General features: G+C 31.2%; 1 long non-coding RNA gene across 1 annotated transcript in view; it reads right to left on the bottom strand.

Moving 5' to 3' along the window:
• Positions 1 to 17,385, bottom strand: part of LOC125048713 — a 101,085-nt gene that overhangs the window by 14,249 nt on the left and 69,451 nt on the right. The window contains exon 4 of the long non-coding RNA XR_007116864.1: positions 2,128 to 2,195. This is a non-coding gene — a long non-coding RNA (uncharacterized LOC125048713). The remainder of the gene's footprint in view (positions 1 to 2,127; positions 2,196 to 17,385) is intronic.

The raw sequence follows: 17,385 nt of genomic DNA, 5'->3' as shown, positions 1-17,385 counted from the left end.
AACTACTCTTTGAATGTCTACTTTATGATAAAATTATTAGCATTTTAGAGGTGTCTTAAAAATGGCAATACATTTGTACATCAAACGATTATTTACGTTTCTTTCAATAAAACTGACACTCAAGTAATACTCGTAACGTTTTAATAGAGCTAATTGCAAAAACAATATCTTTGGAGATAAAATTACAAATTAAGCTTGTTTATTTTGCAATTAACTTTGTCAACGATATATATATTGCCTCAAAATCGTATTCTCTATTAATTCCTGTAACGCCCGTGGGGATAGAGGCACACACTCGGTGTTTGCTTTACTAAGATTTTTTCTATAGATGATGTAGGATTTGTTTAATTCTCAAACGCACACAAATGATACTGAGCCGGATCCGAACGGACGGCCTTAGGGGTAATTTTTTTACAATTTTGCTACCAAAGTTTCATAATTTCCCTAGAAAATTTATTTAAACATCCCGAGTTTTTAATATAAGTGGTGAAAAATCGGCAGTTGATAAATATGAATTTAATAATTAAATAACGTAGCATAAAATGTAGAGATAAATTCAAATAATTTTTACATAAATATTACGGCAAAAGTTTCCAATAGAAAACGAAATAAGTTGGAAGTATTGAAATAAAGATATTTTTTCGAGCACGAAGCTTTGATAAACAGTTTACATTAACGGAAAATAACACTTAATCGTCGGTAAAAAGTCGAGTTTAACTCTTATATTTTTTTCCAACTAGGTTCGTTTGAATTATATTCTTTTTCGAAGTTCGCAAACAATTTAATTGGCTTGACTTAGCCTCAAAGAAAATAATCGTAAATTTAAACAATTTACTGCTATACTTATAAACGTCTTTTAATTTCAAAAGGCTGTTGCTAAAAATATAGTTTGCATATTAATGTTTTTGGCAGTATGTCATTATTTCTTTTAGCTTAGATACGAGTAGCTATCTAGATTTAATATACCTTGCAAAGCGGCAATAGAAGAAAATTTATAAGATTAAAAACTATATATATGAGGTTGTCTGCTCCTCAGGAAAACGATATATTTTAAGTACTTTACATATATTTGTTACTTTAGCACTTTAGTGTGTTTTCCTATGTCTAAAAGTTATGTCAGTAAAAGACAATACTATGGGTATTTATACCTAAACATAACATAAAAGCCAACTTTTTCATAGACAGATTTGATAATAAAAACACCAAAACATAGAAAATGATTAACAAGGTCTTCGTTTTGATTATAATGTTTTATTAAAATCACATCCATTGTCCGGATAACTGACGGCACAATAACGAAAAACTTTCATTCCGCAAACCCGAATAATCCGATGACAAAGACAACGGAAACTATCTTTTACACACAGGGATCCGTATTAAATTTTAAACTAACGACTCGGATCTGCGGGCACATCGAAATTCCAAAAGTACACTACGTCCTCATAAAGACTTAATATTTCAACAGAACAGACTAAGAGAGCAGTAGTCACGGCGCAACTTTTAATTTGCTTAAAGTTGTTACAACTTGGAACGGGTCCCTCGTTGGGCGCCAAATTAGGTACAGTCAGAGACTACAGCATAAAAGTGGTAGACATAAGTCTACTGATAGTTTAATTCATGTTCCTTGGGATAAAAAATCCCCTCTGATTTAGCAATACTTTTTTCTTTTCGTAAGACCCGTTCGAAATGGTCATTAAAATTCATGATCGGTTGTCTCTTACCTGCCTTTGGTCGAGTTTAAGAGTTCGTTTCAAAGGATAGCGTAGGTTTAAAAGTCTATTTAGATTTGAAACTGAAACGAATGTCTCTGGGATATTTCTCGTGCCCGAACCAATTTCTCTTGCTTTGCTTTGAGTCTGGAGTGTGACATTAAAGAGTGCTTTATGTATTATACTCGAGAGATTTTCGGTTTTCGTGGATCGCATGCAAGTATATACGATGTCATTTCAGTAATGGAAAATCAACTAACAGATTTTCCTACTTTAGTTGGATATTATTGGTATAACCTTGATTTATTTAGCCTTCAACCTAACAGTATAATCAATTCCGTTTGTCTGACATTATTTCAATAAGTTTTATCTGAGTTTATTTATTGTTTGTTAAACTTGAGCAATACTAAAAACTCACCGTATTTTGACTTCCTTCGACTGCCATTCCGTGTGCTTGTCAAAGCTAATGAGTATAGCCGCAATTTCCTGAAACAAAACAGATCGTTTTAAAGAAAATATACAAGTATATCCCCAACTTAAAATAGAGCATCGCTTAAAATAGACCATTGTTGACATTTTCGGACTGTGAGTAAAAGTGAGCTTTCAAGGGCTTTATGGTTCAACTTTATCATGTTTGTGTTACAGTTTCTTTCAACCAAAAATATTAATTTTGACGTTTATAATTCGAACACGGATTCGCAATTCATTCTAAATGAAACCGAATTCGGGATACATCAACAAATCCCCAAACAATCACCCGCAGACAAGCGAGCAGGCGTTTCCTCGTTGTTCTAACGAATTCCAGCTACTTAACTATGCCTCGCTCGGCCCAGATTACTCCGGGGTAATAAATCTAGGGTCATGTGGTCCCACGGTGTTTATAAATTTAACGGAGCAATTTGAACGCTATCTCGATCTTACAAGTTTGCGAAGGACGATATTGTGCGTTGTGGGATTTAACTTTTTTAATGTGTTGGTGATACCAAGTTGCTCTAATTGGTGCGTTAGTATGAGTTAGTTTTTCGCGACGTTTTTAGCTTTAAGATTCTTTAAGATGAGTTATATTAGAAATAATATCAATGTAACACATTTAAATAATGATACCAAGTTAGTATATAATAAAAAATATTTAAAAATTAAACAGTCAGTTTCTATAAGTAGCTATTAGAATTCCTAAAATAGTAAATAAAATAGACAGTTTACCCCGTTAAACTAATATCATAAAGCCCTAAATACGAAACAAGGCCGCAAAACAGCTCTAACATTTTGATATCCCCCATAAAGGTCGGTACACGACTCATTTGCATACGATAATAAATGACACATGTGTACACTGTACATCCTATATCCGCGCTTCCTCATTTTTCTGTAATTTTCCGTAAAAATGTTTTTATATTCCCGTATTATGACCGCTTATTGTCGGCTCTGAAATATCGCGAACGTAAAATTCGGCCTGAGGCCTCGTTGACATAAAACTCAAAAATCGGCCCAACTTATCTTTAATAATAATGAATAAATTATACTTTTATTACACTTGGAGGAGCCCTTTTATTTAACGATTGATCGGATAAATTGCGTTCATGCGGCTGAATAAAATTTTAACGCGTCCATTTCAAATGAATGTTATAAAATGTAGATACTGATTTGCTGCAGTCTCTGAATAAAAATACCTTCATTGCGAGTATAATAACTTGATGGTAACAATAGTTCTTTGTTCGGCGATATGGTTTATTAAATTGACTTTATATTACCTTCTCAACACAGTTAATATGAACTCGAAACAATTATTTAAATATTTAATTATCGTTATGAAATAATGGCAATAAGTATGTTTTAAATTAAGTGCTAATCTTTACATACACAATAACAAAATACATATAACGGCATATATTTAATTCAGTATGATATCTGTTTTGATCAGTATTTTCCAAAAAACGAAAGGAACGTTAACCTACAAATTGTAACAATAAATCGTACTTCCGTGCCCAATTTTTACTTTCTATATCGTATTGTTGACTTATGAAACAGTTAATAAGGGCATATTTTCTAAAACATTACTCGAAAATAAGGGAAAAGTCATTAGAATTTTCGCCCTCAGGGAGTCGACATTCTCCGAGTAATAATTGATAAGGGTGTGGTTTAATTAATGCTAGATGAGCGTTTTAATACACTTAAATCAATATTTGTTTCTTAATTAAATTAAGATTGTGCTAGGGCATTATCTTTCTCTTTTATTAATTAAACCAAATCTACGCCGGTGCAATGTAAATACTTAATATGTCACATACACAGAAATATGTTTCTTATCCTATTCTTATCATTTCATTCAATAAAATACAATATTTACAGTTTTTACAAAACATTAAAGAATGCGCAAAACGCAATGCCATCACCAAACAAATTTTTCTGCCCATCAAACACTCCACTAAGCCACTCCACTGTTAAAGTCTAGCATACACCAGTACGGATCTGAGATTTTGTAAGGCTCCTAGAAACACTATAATCCCATAAGAAAGTAAATTGAATGCTGAAGAGAAAGCTGCTAGTCAAACTCTTCCTCCGATGAATGTGCTCGCAACATTAGACGACTGAAACATCGAATAAACCCCATTGAAATTTTATTGCCAGACCTACACCGCCCTTCAGTTACGTTAATGACGCAATAAGGCCTGACGAGTGACGTCTGCTATCATGACAATTCACTAACTTTCGGTAGAGTTATTTGGGATCTGCAATAATTTACTTTAAATTCATGTTTCCTTCAAAAGAGCCCTTTAAAGATGTGAATGTAATGAAATGTGAATAAATACACTTTCAAATTCTTAAGTAAGTAAATGGGAAATACTAGAGAGAATAATGAAATAATACAAAATGTAATTTTCTTTTCTGACTTATTTTTATCAGACTAACCTCCTTAGACCCTATTCTTAAAACCTAAATACTTTTTCATTCTGTCAAATTAAATTTTCTAATAAATATTACTTTATTAAAATGGTGCACTTAACTGATTTAGTTTTTATGAATATGAGTGTCAGTTTTTAAGAGAGGCTTGTGGATTGTGTAGTATAAATGATTTTGAAACAATCATTATATATATGGAAACAACTAAACCGAAACTTACACATAGAATATGCCAGATTCCACACGCGCCTCCAAACTCTCATCAAATGAAACTAAGTTACATCTCTGATAATTACCCAAGTTATTCTTAACTTAGATAAAAGCTCGAAGAAACAAAATTAATCTGAAAGTTCTAGTAATTAGTAAGGTGGGATTAAGTTGCAACGTTAGTAAGCGTCGGTTTAACTGAGGCGCCTAACTCTCAGTTAAAGTGCTTGGTTTAAAACTCGGTTAGCTCACGGCCGGTACGACTAAATTGTTTACAAATACCGGACAAAATTTATTGTTTATTAGATTAATGCTCAAAGATAAATCTAAACTAAACTCTTTTGCGTTACATTTCAATATTTCTTTGCATTTACTTTAGCATTTCATAACATTATTATAATTTACCAATTACTTAAGATATACTAATGCCATGCTTGGTTTTACTATGAAATCTGTATAGAGTTAAAATTAAATATACAATTTTTATAATCATAGTAATAGTAAACACGTTATTTACATTATAAACATACTACTTTAGTTCACACAACGCAGATAACAATATAAATCAATATATCAAAAGATGTTGAACCGGCGATGTAGACCTAAGATTCTACTGTAGTTTGTTAAAGACGACCGAAACGGAGATTGTTTAACAGGAAATATTTACAATAGTAAACAAATAATATACACTATACCATTAAAATAACAATTTTTTTTTTGTTATTATTGTTATTTTTTCTTTAGATTTTACTTTATTTTACTTTAGTTATAGTAAGGTGTTATTTTGAGTTTTTTTGTTTGTTAATAATTTTTGCATTACTTGTACTCTACCCTCTGTAGGTGTTTCTTTTTCATTGTTCCACTTTAGGGCTGCCTGGAAGAAATCGCTTGTTAGCGATAAGGCCGCCCTTATAACTTTGGTAACCTGCTTTTTTTATTTTAGTTGTGTGTATGTTTTTGATTAAGGTAATAAAGTATAAATAAAATACTATATGTTATATAAAAGTTATACTGAATTACAAATATAAGCATGAGATACAATAAAATTATAACAAATATATGCGTTTAAAAACAAGACATTTACAAAAATCCAATCCAATATTTAAATCGTAAAACAAACTCTTTTTTATGATAAAACATTTAAACACAGCCGTCTAATGATAAGGATAGCTTCTCAATCTCGTGAGACAAATGTGTTCAAAAACAAGTACTAAACAATATAAAAACTTTGTGGTATATCGCTAAATGACAACGAAGGAAGGCTCTATCGGAGCGATAAGAGTAACAAACGTTGGTTTCCGGTTCGGCGCAAAAAGCCTAGGCTTTCTCGATAACGACTGCCTCTATTTCGTTACCTGTTTATAAATTTAAATACAAGTACATGCTTGGATTAAGTTAATGCTATATTTCGTTCGTGTAGGATTTTTATAACTATATGTTTGTCTACATTAACAAGTACAGCCTTGAACTATTAAAGATCTACTTCAATTGGAACCGAAGTTGTTTTCTTCATACAACGAATAAATATTTTTTTTTTTTTATTGGACAATTCACACCAATTGACCTAGTCCCATGCTAAGCTGGTGAAGCTTGTGTTATGGATACTAGGCAACGGATATACATACATATTATAGATAGATAGATATATAAATACATATTTAAATACTCAAGACCTAAGAACAACACCAAATGCACATCACATCGATGTTTGTCTCAGCCGGGGATCGAACCCGCGACCCATGGATTCGCAGTCAGGGGTACTAACCACTAGACCAATGAGCCGTCAAATAAAATGCTATACAAAATTAAGAATCAAATTAATAATGTATTAGTTTTTCTTAATAATTATTAAATTAAGATCTACCATTACTTTAAATAATGTAACAGTAGTGTAGTTAACTTTACAATACTCGCCTTCGGTATTTTCGTATGTGCTTTCAAGACGAATAGTGAAATAGTTTATATTGAGGCCTGGCCTTGCCTTATTAGTATGCATACATATCTATATTAATAGTAATGAGAGATTAGGATGTAGAACGGTTAGACAAACAGTTATATAACAAAGGGATAGATTTCCCCAAACAGTTGTTCAATGCGTAATAATAGTTGCGAAGCTTCTCCATCATTAGTCGACCTGCAGAATTGCCGCATTTAATGTACCATTTTTGTGTAAATAAACTCTTCTAAGTGGTCTAAGATCCCGCTATACAACGACCTTCACCGAGATGCTTATTTAATGAAACTTATTTTATATATAATTTAATATGTCAATAAATATAATCCATATGGGTTGCCTAGCAAATTTCAGTCCAGAGTATTTTTAATTAATTTAAAAAAAAAATATTTTTTTAAACATTTCACCGGTATGATTATTAGATAAATTCTATACCAATCGAAAGTATGAAGCCCATAGAATATGCAAAAGTTAGGTTGTTTTTAATCAATTAATTATTTATGTGTATATTTTTTATGTGACACTAAAGTATATATACATCTTTAGTATAAAAGAAGGTTATAGTGATACATATATAATACTACCCTGATTAAAAATATTGATTGAAAAAAGTTCAAAAAATTTACTACATGCAAATTATAAAAAAAAATTTTTTTTTAAATATTAATTAAACATACTCTGGACTGAAATTTGCTAGGCAACCCATATGGATTATATTTATTGACATATTAAATTAAATATAAAATATTAAGTTTCATTAAATAAGCATCTCGGTGAAGGTCGTTGTATAGCGGGATCTTATACTAAAGGTAAGATTTAAAAGAAATCTATAACACACCACCACCAGAACAAACTTAACTTAAAAATATATGTTGTCGTAAACATGTTTCACATATCAAAATCTAAAAATGTTATAAAAATATTATGAAATACATCTGTTTTTAATTTATAAGTTTATAAGATTTATAATTTTTTGTTATTTCAAAATTTGTTTCATTTGATGGTTTAAAAGCCACCTCCTTCATAGGAAATCTTTTGTTGGGCAACTCTAGACAACAGAAGTATTTTCATTAATTTCATTTCTATACATATTATGCCAGTTTGTACAAATTATATTATACGATCAGGAAGTCCTCCTTCTCCTCATTATATAAATATAAGATAAGAAAAATACAGAAAACAAAATATTATGAAAATCTGTGTACGTTCTTACCTACTTATGTATTAGTACAAAGGACAGGTTTTTACTACAATTAACAAACATTGACTTCAGAATATTAATGAAACTTTGTATAATATTTAAAAATCGAACAAAGGTAAACTGTCGAGTTTAATTTCCGTTCCAATATGGCGGCATTTCCTCATAAATTTAATTACAACCTGTTTCCGCTTGCTTTATTGCTTAGCATTATTTAAGATAACTTTCTTTCAACTTAAATTGTTGTCTGAGTTCTCTAGTTGATAACTCCGTAGCAATTAAACGGTAGCTTTTTGAAAAGTTCCTCTTTAGCATCTTGAAAACTTTCATAGTTGAGTGTATAATTAAAATCATTTCATTTAATGCATTCTTCACGAGCATATCAACATGTATATTTTAATGTACCTAACTACTAACTACATTAAGCCGTGCAATTATTATATCTTTAAAAGCTAGATCTAACCAGAATAAAGTTTAGACAAGATCCTGGAATTAAAGAACATAACACATAGTCTCTTTAAAAATCACGTGAAAATTTAAAACACGGTTTTTATTTATTTATTTAGTTATCAAGCTTACGACATCACACACAGTCCTAAATTTACTAATTATTTTACAAAATCTTACATCTAAAACGTGTAACAATTAATGCAAGCATAAGTTTCTCAAAAAAAAAAAAAAATACAACTAAAACCCAATAACACAATTCGTGAATAATTAACAACACTTTAACCAAACATCTCGATTTCCTCGCTTTTTTTATATTGTATTTAGGCTTTATTAAAAAGTGACAAATGATTATTATTTATAACAGAGTAATAAGACGGAATTGGTTTCAATAGATAATAAACTAAGATAAATCATCACTTGTGTACACGCGAAACCCACTTAATTATAATTGATGTTCTAATATCTAAAGTGCTTTACATATTTACAAATCTTATCTCTGGCAACATTAATAAAAGACGGTCTAAACAATATACCATTAAAATTACATTAATCACAGCGGAGGCTTTCAGGGCGAAGTTTCGCCTAAAATGCCGCTAAGCGATCCAAGTTGGGTGTGGACTCAAATGTCATGATGGTATTTAGGCCTCGAACACTTGCGTGTAATATTAAGTTTATAAGAACAATAGTTTTCCCGGGCATAAACTGTTTACGGTTGTCGGTAAACATCCAGAACAAATGGGAAATGTGTTGTCCAGTGAGTTTTTCTTTCACTAGTTAAAACCTCCATTTTCATTACCAAATCTAACATAAATGTTTATGCATTTTTTTAACAAAGGAATGATGATTTTAAGCATGACAAAATATATTGAATTCACTTATTGTATGTTGTTTTAAAAACCAATACTTATTCAGGGGTAATGAAAAAATTATAACCTATTTAACACAATGCAACATTTTACCGTCACAAAGTATCAAAGTATTTGGTTACGCATCTTTCCGCCATACATCAAAAGGCCTTAGATCTTTGATATAAGGCTGTTTTACATACAGTGTGAGCTACGGAAATGGGACATGTAATCTACGGCATATAGAGATATTGTTCATAACGATTTTGTACTTTCATATATATACCTATAATATAATTTACAAGAAAATGATTATTATTTATTATACAATAGTTTATAAGAACAAAATTTCAAATCACCTAGAAATAAAGGAGCGCGTTATGACTGAACATTATTGCTATCGGAAAAATATGCAGGAATAAAAACAAATTGTGTTTGTAACTACGAAAGAACGCTGTGGGTATCTTGGGGCTATTAATTATTTATAAGAATTGACTTATTTGACGTAGAAAAATATCAAAATCGGTACATGAAGGTATTATTATCAATGATGTTTCTGGGACATTACATGGATGAAAAATGGTTATTACGTGTCACTTCGTAGCGGGTCAAATTTGAGGTAGATTGATTATTTTTTATACGAATAATAAAAAGCAAATATTTTCACAAACAGTGTTTATTACAGTTTGTTAAACTTTATAAAGAATGCTTGTGATTACATTCCCGCTTCAGAAACACCGAAATGTACAAAAATGTTACTCCAAACGGATTCATGTTCTCAAAAAATGCCTGACACCGTTATATCAATATCTGACACACATGAAAACAATAAAAGTAGCGACTAAAGTCAGAAACCCTTCAGGATAAAATGATTTATGAAGGTTTTACGGCTTGTAGCTGCCGTTACAATGCTGTTTCAACTTTACATAGAACGATTTCAAATAGACCATGAACTATATTATTTATAAAAATACTTGTTGCGCTTCAATATTACGATTTAACGTAATTTAAAGCTATAAAAACCAATACTTATTCAGGTGTAGTAAAAGAATTATAACCTATTTAACACAATGCAACATTTTACCGTCACAAAGTATCAAAGTATTTGGTTACGCATCTTTCCGCCATACATCAAAAGGCCTTAGATTTTTGATATAAGGCTGTGTGTATATATATTTAATAAGTGTTTAATTTGCAGCCTATATTAATTATACATTTTCTAAATATCGTGTTTGAAACGAGTAGTATAATTTTCTTCAAAAAACGCTGCCATTCAACCTCCGTAAAACATATGACTCGTAAAAATCACGGCTGGTAACTTTGATATAGGAACCGGGCTTAAGGCATTTCTAGCTATTAATTACCATTTGTAACCCACATGTTTTCAGGGTAATTACTATGGTTCGTTAAATTAGATCAAAATATTTTTCTATACATTACGTTCGTTTAGAACTTTAGAGGGTAAACGAGACGTTTTTGGAAACCTGTAATGTAGAGTGTTAAATGCAGTTTGATCCAGTAAAAGTTAAACCCAAGTGGGTAACTAGTTAACACATATTTCGTAGGTGTTATTGGGAGCCCTCATGATCGATACTGAGCGAAACAATCATTTGTGAGGTATAATATCAGGCAGATTACCTACGTATCTTAAACACGCATAATGTCTGCAGGACTTCGAACGAAAAACATTATAAGCTGCTCGCTACTAAAACTAATAAGCGCCCTCAATTTTATTTTAAAATTAGAAACCCTTTTAACACGCCAACAACTTCAAATAAAGGATTATGAGATCGCTAAATGAAAGTAAAAAAGCATGCCTATTGACACAATTTCGTAAATGAGGGATCGGCTAGTCGATCTCTTTGGAACGTAACAATAAAACGGAGCCGAGAGCCTGTAAAGTGCCGATGCTATGTACGCTAGTGCGGGGATAGTGTCGATACAATTTAGTAAGAAACTATTTCCTTCACTATCATGTTATAAATTGAAGTCCCCCGCCACAACAGTCCGTTTGATAGCTTTCAACTGAAAATTAACTGAGATAAAGAAAGATAGCTTATAATTATATATTGGTTTTAAACCTTCATATATAACGAATGTTGCCAAAACAAACGGTCGAATCTGCTGGCGGAAGCTTGTAAACGCTTTACATCTTTTCTCAATATTTTTCTGCAATGAGATGAAGAAGTTTATTTCATTTATGTTCAGACTTATATACCTCAACCCGAAACAGAGATTAATTCAGCGGGAATTGAACCCAGAATCTTCGGCTTATACACGATGCTTGAAAACGATGTTAATATCCTTTATGAGTACTATTTCATTTTAATTTATTTTGACAACTTGAAAACGCTATTAGCAGAATTATTTTTTTGTTTACGAAACGGTATGTAACAATTCAATCTGTAACATACGGCGTAGTATTTTGTACACATAATTCCGTTAGTTTAGTATTCCTAGGATTTTACAACAAAACTTATTAACCGTATTCCGAGAATCAGATAATATTTGTAACAAGCATCTGATTCCCTGGCCTATGCCCGTTTCTATCTCTCACTGATTGTCATGGCCTATTAAATCCAGAATTTATTTTTCCATTTCCAGAATAGTACTTACTTTACCACGTCTAGTTCTAACGAGGTAAGAGAGACCAAATTGAAGTCTTCGTGTTTATTGATTTACATTTTACTTACTATGTAGGTTATATACGCAAAAGGAGGTTTTATACATTTTCATGTGTAATGTACAACCGTTTTAGGTTACTGAATCTTTAGATACGTTTTCAGCATTCTGTAAATAACCTACGTCAACTGTTCTGACTGTTCTAAGATACTGGCGTCACTGTTTTCACAAGCAAAAGCAATTAATTGGACACTTGGAAAGAAAAATTCATTAGTGGAGGCCTCAACGCACACGTTTGAAAATCAAACGCTTAGCTAACACTGCTCTATATATATTATACCATGCAATAAGAACGTGCATAGTGCCTAATTTAAAATCGTCAAAACTGTATTTACTATATACTTTAACTTACTACTACTTTTTTAAGACTTCATTACTTACACTGATAACTTTTACTAATATTATTTTTTTCTACTAAGTATTATTATTATTTTTTCTTTTTTGATTGATCGAGACGCAAACTAGCTGCTGTGGTCTCTGGCAGAATGACCAGCGCTTTGGATCAGTCTACTTCTCAGCATAATGCTGAGCCAGGGCTAATTACGACCCCAACACAAACACATAACACACTTAAAACGTACTTTGTTCTTTAAAAGAAACAAAAATGTTATATTACATTCTTTTTTTTTTTATTGTTGTTATTTTGTGTGTGTTTTGTTGGTAATAAATGTAATGGTTATGTCTATGTCTATTCCTGTGAAACTCAAAGTATTTAAAAGCAAAGCAAGTGAGAATGCCTGCTTAAGAAAAGTGAGACACAAACAATTACAGAAAGCGTAGGTTCACTTTAAGTGGTTTAAAGTTAGTCTCGGAACTTAGAACTCTTCTTAGTGATAAAATTGCAGTACTTAGTGTAAGGTGCACAATAATTACGGCTCGGCTTAGCTATCTTCACATGACATTTCATTAATGTATATTTCGTTTACAAACCCATTTTGTTTGGAAAAAAATGTTTTTGTTTGCTCTTATTATCTATAGTGGTCTATTCACAGTATTCCGTTTCATTAATATCGAAATAAAATACAACTGAATTCTCGATGAAGACCTTAATTTTATAATTCCTTATAATTATTAAAGTTCCTGATCATTTTGTGTCAATTATTGTGTTATATTAAATTAAAATAATAATTAATATAAAAAATTTGAGATGTAAGATAAAGGGTGTACGATTAAAGGTGCGAGCGAAGCTGGGAGCAAGGTTGATGGCTAAGTTCTACCAAGAAAGTAATCCAATTTTATTAACTTTCCATATTAAATTTAGTCTATAGTCGCGTTTAATTTTACTCAAGAGTCTAAAGTTACTTGTTGTTGAACATTAAGTTACTTCGGTATCAATTTAGAAGTTTTAAAATCAGCAGATTTTAACGACTTTGGCTAAATACAATTATCATTATATATAATTTTCTGAAAATTTCATGCATATCATTATAATTACAATGTTTTAAATATAGTGCTTACATATTGCAATCCTATGGATCCGACTATTCACAAAAGTTCTTAATATTCTATTAATTTTTATCCAACATTTTTTTTCTAAAGAACCTGGAGAGTACAGCCGTATCTCTTTTCTAGGTTCCAGGTTCACTGAACATAGACATTTATGTAATTAATATTGAACTTTAAAATTTTATTTAATTGGTATTTATGATATTCATAGTAAAGGAAGTCTTATAGTCCCAGATTCTGGTGCCTATTACGTATTTATAGTATACAAATACTTTCCTTAAACAGTTTCTTAGTTTGAGTCATAAAAAAAACACTTAATGTTATATTATTGTAATATTTTTATTAACCAGAAATGTACTGCTAAAAAACTTACAATCACCTCAACTGCGAGCTATTTAACGCAAGAAGATGATAATAAGGTCTTACAAATCCACCACAAAAACACGGACTTCAGAAGTGTCCAAGTTTCATAGACAACTCCATCTTATCTTGTTGTTACTTGTTGAAAGTTGTCTGTCTTGTCTTACCTTTACAACTCACACAGTGAATTAAATTTACAACTAAACTAAGAACATTCGCTGTCATTATCAAAGCCCTTATGGTCCTTGTGATCTAAACTAATCTTAGGATAATTAAAATATACATATCTACCTAAAATAATATAATTTGATAGAAATAATATTAAAAGGTAACTCTGTTATTTATAGAGGACTCTCGTATAATGAAGGGTAAAAATGACCCTGTTTTAACACCGTTCTGTGTGAAGGTTCTTAAAGCTGTCAGAGTGTTTGAGCACCCCATTGTTACACGGGTGTGTTTTTCAAAATATCTTTGTCTCATTATAACGGCAAAAAATATTTTTAGGATAAGAAAATAAAATTTAAGTTTGTAAAGTATACAAAAATGATGTTGAGATATTATTAAGTAAACTTGTGCCCAAGGTACAATTAAAAGAAAAAAGGAAGGCAATTTAAAAGGTGGATATACCAGATTAAGGAGACAGCGGGAGGCAAATGGTAGGTGCAGACAGAAACGGCGAGCTTTGGAGGAGGAATTTCACAAAAAAGGGCCCACAGATACATAGGGGTGAACAGCGTTACATAGATGATAGAATATCAAATTTATTGATACTTGCACGTATGATGCACACATATTTAGCGTTACCATTTCGCGCATTTATTATTATTAGCAAGATATTTTTTCAAGTAAACTTACTGAAAAATCTTTACTAACTCTATCTATCTAACTCTTTCTGGGTTCGCTTAAAATTGTAGATTTCCTTTTTTATAAGCGCTTAACTGCTATAGCGTTGCAAGACATTGAAATATTTACACTCACTTTAATTTGTGAAAAATTAAAAAGGGGTTATAAAATGGTGGGTTGTGTCTATGGTTCGGTTGCTAGTGTGGATTAGATATATAGTGTGGCATATATAACCATAGCCAACGTCAATCGCACGTCTGTCCACCAAACATTCGTTAATTTGACACTTGCAGTCAGCCATAAAAAGTACAAAATCGTGAAGTACGTGGTTCGTTTAAAAAGAAATAAATCCAAGCCGTCCCTTTGAGCGCGCGTGCTTGAGTACTCGCCGGGCGACACTAGGCGACTCGATAGCGTTTGCTTAGATTACAAATATCTCACGCTTGAAAAAAACAGGTCAGGTTTCTAACTATTTATTGTCTTTCACGCATGTAAAACTTATTCAATGTTAACTTGTATATTGTGGCATATTACAAGGTAAACGTTTGAGTAATCGTAACTAGCTAATTTATTGACTATCCGAGCCTCTATTATTAATTCTACGTGAAATTACAAGTTGATGTTTTTACTGTAACGGCAATGAATTTATAGATGCACTTAATATAATTTCATTCGACCTAACTATATGAGGTTACAAGTTTGGTTTAAAATTTAGTTAATCAAAACAGACGTTATGAAGTAATTACGATGTAATGTTATGAACACAGGCGCGGCAATGGACTAGTTATTTTATAAAACACTTCTTTCTACGCCATGTGTCTGAATAATATATTTTTAATTATTCATATTTAAGTAAATAATAAAAGTAATTTATTAAACTCTGTGTCAAATACAACAAAACTGTCATACAATCAATACATAGGAAATTAAAAGATTTTGTCACTCAAAAAGACTATTTTGGGAGAAATATCTTTTTGGATGGCAAATACTTGATCGCCGTGTTATGGTTACGATTACGGTAAAAAAAATAGAGTTTAAAACCCCAAGTTGGGTTAAAACCTAAAATTAACAATTAGAGCCACTTGCTTTGTGACTAAGACAATTGATTAAAAAAAGAGCAACTATAGAGGCTCCTAGATAAGGGTAATCCGTCGATTCCCTTTGATCGGACGTGTTTAAGGGCCACTTAGTGGGGTAATAAAAGAACTTCAGCTAATAAGGGCCATTGACGAATTAACCGCTTACCTTGTAATCTTTTACGACGCCTCCGTATCTCTCTGAATCCAGCATCATTTTATTTACTTAGTTTTAATTTCGAACTAGCACTGGTAAATGCCAGTAGTTGATTTTTCCCCTTAAAGCATTTTATATGACTTCGTTTAACATCACATACCACGACCGTTAACACGTATATGCTTAAAAGTTAGAAAAGTTAATGAGGACAGACACATAAATTAATTAACTCTTAATATGTCAGATACGCGGTTCCTAATTTGAAAATTTGGAAGCATTATTTCGATCAATTTATTTAAAGTTTATAATATCAGACATCGAATGTCTGCTTTATTGCATGTTATTTAAAATATTACAGAAATAAACAACCATTATAAATATTAAAAATGGCTTTGTAAAAATTTACAAGTTTTCATGTAATTTAGCAATAGGCGCGTTCCCGCAACTGCCCACTTACAATACTTCTCATGTTATTATTAATAACCCGAAAATTTGCATATAATGATCGGTTAAATCGAAATATTTTGCTCCATACACACGCCACCCTGCAATTGTTCTAAGGCTGTGTTTAAAGGGTGTTTAGTTTCGGCTGTTTGCTTATAATGGCAATATACTTAAATGTTCGTTGTTCAGCACGTTATGTTGTTGATTTATTGTGCCTATTTCCGTAGCAAGAGGCTTTATGGACTAATATTATAAATACTGACAATTCCTTAAAACGTAGACACTATTATTATTTAAAAAGCTATTGTTGTTACTAAAACTATTACAATAATGATTAAATTATGCTGTGGCCGTGCTGACTAGGAATTCATTCAAGAAATAACTAAAACGATTCAAGCCGTAAGCCTTCGTTTTATTTTATTTTTATGTTTGCTTTAATTTAACTTTTTTTTTATTTCTCCTTTTAGCTCCGCCTCGAACAAGCTGCTCTTAGCAGTTACACCGCTCTTTTACACCTAGTTACCTTTTATTATAGCCTGATTTTGTGAAAATCTTTGTTATGTAAATATGGTATTAATTATTAATAGAATCATAAATCCATTGTATATGTAAGACTCATATATAACAAACTATAAATATGTTTTTGAATAGTTATAAAATTGAAAAACACCCTTCCTATAAATCACGCAAAAAATCAGAGCAGTTATCAGTTTAGTTTTAAATTAAAATAAATAATTGTGGTATAGTTTGAGAAATTACAAGAAAAGTTCTTATGAATAGTACCTACTCGTGCCAATAATAACAGATTTTCAAAAACGTAGTATGGATCTTCAATCCAGAAACATTCCATGAGGCCTAACTTATATTGTCACTATATTTATTTAGAGTATAACTATCAAAATAGTATAACTGTGAAAATATCTGGTACTAAAGATTATATAGTGTATGGCATTGATTCTTTTCTTTATTCAAAACACCGGGTGAAAATTCAAAAGGATTTCAACGTTTAGACAATAATGTTTCCGAAGGTTTTTACTACATTTGAAATAGACAAGCTTTAAGCTTTTAATCACCACAAGAGTTTTTCAATACTATGTGCTTCAAATGTGTCAT

The sequence above is a fragment of the Pieris napi genome, chromosome 4 (genome assembly GCF_905475465.1).
Source record: "Pieris napi chromosome 4, ilPieNapi1.2, whole genome shotgun sequence".
Lineage (NCBI taxonomy): Eukaryota > Metazoa > Arthropoda > Insecta > Lepidoptera > Pieridae > Pieris > Pieris napi.
Note: the sequence above shows the minus strand (reverse complement) of the source record. Positions and strands in the feature narration are given on the sequence as shown.